Raw genomic sequence first — 2,980 nt, forward strand, 5'->3', positions numbered from 1 at the left:
TTCTGTAATCTATACACACACGCCAACCTGTGACTGTTCTTGTGGGGATTAATTCATTGTTTTCATTAGAAATAATAGTCATACCTCCCTTCTTTGGAACAACTTGGACAGGACTTACCCAATTATTGTCTGAAATTGGATAAATGATGCCGGCATCTAGGAGCTTGATAATTTCAGCCTTGACTATCTCCTTCATGTTCGGGTTTAATCGCCTTTGATGTTCGATTGAAGGTTTGTAGTCTTCTTCCATCAAGATTTTATGCATGCACACACTTGGGCTTATTCCTTGTAAATCCGAAATAGACCATCCTAATGCTTTCTTGTGCCTACGTAGAACCTGCAACAACCTTTCCTCTTGATCAAGTGTTAAGTGAGAAGAAATAATAACAGGAAAAGAGTGGTCTTCACCTAAGAATGCATGTTTTAGATGAGGTGGAAGTTGTTTCAGTTCATGCTTAGGTGATTCCTTTTCTTTTTCATTCAAGATGCTTGATTCATTAATATTATTTTCAACATGCAAAGTGGTCTTCACACATTCATCAATAACATCAATTATAAAACAGTCTCCATGATCCATAGGAAGTTTACAAGATTTAAGTACATCAAACACAATCTCTTCCTGTCCAACTCTTAGAGTCAACTTACCTTCATAGACATCTATTAATGCTCTTGCAGTTGCAAGAAAAGGTCGTCCCAGGATTAGAGATCCTTCCCTATCTTCATCAATGTCAAGGATAACAAAATCAACAGGAAAGATGAATGTACCTACCTTTACAAGCACGTCTTCTACAATTCCTCTAGGATATTTAATTGACCAATCCGCTAATTGCAAAGACATCCTTGTTGGTTTGAGCTCTCCCATACCTAGCATCTTAAAAACTTCATAGGACATAAGGTTAATGCTAGCACCTAAATCTGCCAAAGCTTTTTCAAAGTCAAGATTACCAATGTTACAAGGGATAGAAAAACTTCCTGGATCTTTTAACTTTGGAGGCAGTTTGTTTTGGATAATTGCACTGCACTCCTCGGTTAACATTACCGTTCCTTGATCATCAATTTTTCGTTTCTTGCTCAAAATATCTTTTAGGAATTTAGCATAGCTAGGCATTTGAGCAAGAGCTTCAGCAAATGGAATATTGATTTGAAGCTTCTTAAACACATCCAGAAATTTGAGGAAGCTCTTGTCATCTTGTGCTTTCTTTAATCTTTGTGGAAAGGGAACAGGGGGAACATATGGTTTTACCTTTTCTTTCTCCTCTAAGTCAATGATAGGCACCTTTGGTTGTTCTTTTACTTCCTTTTCTTTCTTTGGTGGTTCATCTAATTGTTTGCCACTTCTCAAGGTGATAGCCTGCACTTGTTCTTTTGGATTCTTTTCAGTATTGCTAGGTAACGCACCTTGAGGTCGAGATGCCATCATGTTTGCAAATTGCCCTAGCTGAATCTCTAAATTCCTGATTGCAGCCTGCTGGATTTTATGGTTCTCCCTGGTTTCATTCATGAATTCCATGTGTGATTTGGAGAGAGCAGTGAGGAGGTCATCATGAGATTTCTTTTCTGGAGGGTGGAAACCTGGGGGTGCATTCAAGGCATTGTTAGGATTACCATAAGATAGATTAGGATGATTCCTTAACCTGTTATCATATGAATTTGAATAAGGGTAATTCTTTCTTCCTTGATTCATCACATAGTTCACTTGCTCCAAAGTTTGTGGATTTAAAGAGTCCATGATGCATTCCCCAATTCCATGTTGTCCATTGCACCTATCACATACTTGCATAACAGAATTTACAGAATTAGTAGTTAACATGTCCAATTTCCTTACCATGTTATCTACCTTGGCATTAAGTGCTGTAATGGCATCTATTTCATAGACTCCTGCGGTTCTTCTTCTTTCGGTATTATTTTGATAGTGGCTGTTACTTGCCATCTCCTCTATCAACTCATATGCTTCATCAATTCCTTTCTTTTCAAAGGATCCACCTGCAGTTGCATCTAAAGTAATTTTGATGTTAGGAGATAATGCATTATAGAAAGTTTGTACCTGTAACCACTTGGGCAAACTGTGATGTGGGCACTTTCTTAACAAGTCCTTGAATCTTTCCCAAGCTTCATACAAGCTCTCTTGATCATGATGAGCAAATGTCATTATCTCATTGCGCAACTTGGTGGTTTTTGAGGATGGAAAGAATTTCGCTAGAAATTTTTGAGCTAATTCATCCCATGTTGTAAAACTTCCAGCGGGACACGATTGTAACCATGATCTAGCCTTATCCCTAAGAGTGAATGGAAAAAGTCTTAATTTGATTGCATCTTCAGAAACACCGTTTTGTTTGAAAGTGTCACAAATTTCCAGAAAATTGGTGATGTGAGCATTAGGATCTTCACTAGGTAAACCCCCATATTGGATCGAGGTAGAAAGCATTTGGATAATTGCGGGTTTAATCTCAAAATTATTAGCTTCTACCCTAGGTCTAGTAATACTTGAGGTTGTCCCATTCAGATTAGGTGTTGTATAGTCCCTTAAGGTACGGACCGGATGCTGAAGTGGTGGTCCAACTATGTTCTCGTTTTCGATTTCGTCAGCCATGTCTGCCTGTTGTTCGATTTTTACTTCTTGTGGTTTTCTTGCAGCGTTGAGCCTTCGAAGAGTTTGTTCAATTTTCGGATCAAAGATTAGAGGTTCAGTCCTCCTTGATCTCCTTTGCATAAAACAACCTGGAACAGTACTTAAAAGAAAATTAAATAAACACGAAAGAGTGTCTAAATTAATAACAGGGTAATTCGTATTGATATTGATACGCCAATCCCCGGCAACGGTGCCAAAAACTTGACAGCTTATTTTCGCAAGTGTACGAAATCGCAACAAGTAATATAGAGTAAGAAAGTATCGTATCCACAGGGATTGTTTATCAATTACCAAAATTATGTTAACCTATTATTATTTAGACGATGATAAAAGGAATTCGCTGTAAAGTAA

General features: G+C 37.8%; 1 non-coding gene across 1 annotated transcript; it reads left to right on the plus strand.

Moving 5' to 3' along the window:
• Positions 1–2,061: 2,061 nt before the first annotated feature.
• Positions 2,062–2,167, plus strand: LOC149494649 (small nucleolar RNA R71). Its single transcript, XR_016321947.1, has one exon. It is a non-coding gene; the product is annotated as a small nucleolar RNA R71 (small nucleolar RNA).
• The last annotated feature ends 813 nt before the right edge of the window (positions 2,168–2,980 follow it).

Source organism: Jatropha curcas, chromosome 7 (assembly GCF_041381405.1).
Source record: "Jatropha curcas cultivar XTBG-Jc1 chromosome 7, XTBG_Jcur_1.0, whole genome shotgun sequence".
NCBI classification, from domain to species: Eukaryota; Viridiplantae; Streptophyta; class Magnoliopsida; order Malpighiales; family Euphorbiaceae; genus Jatropha; species Jatropha curcas.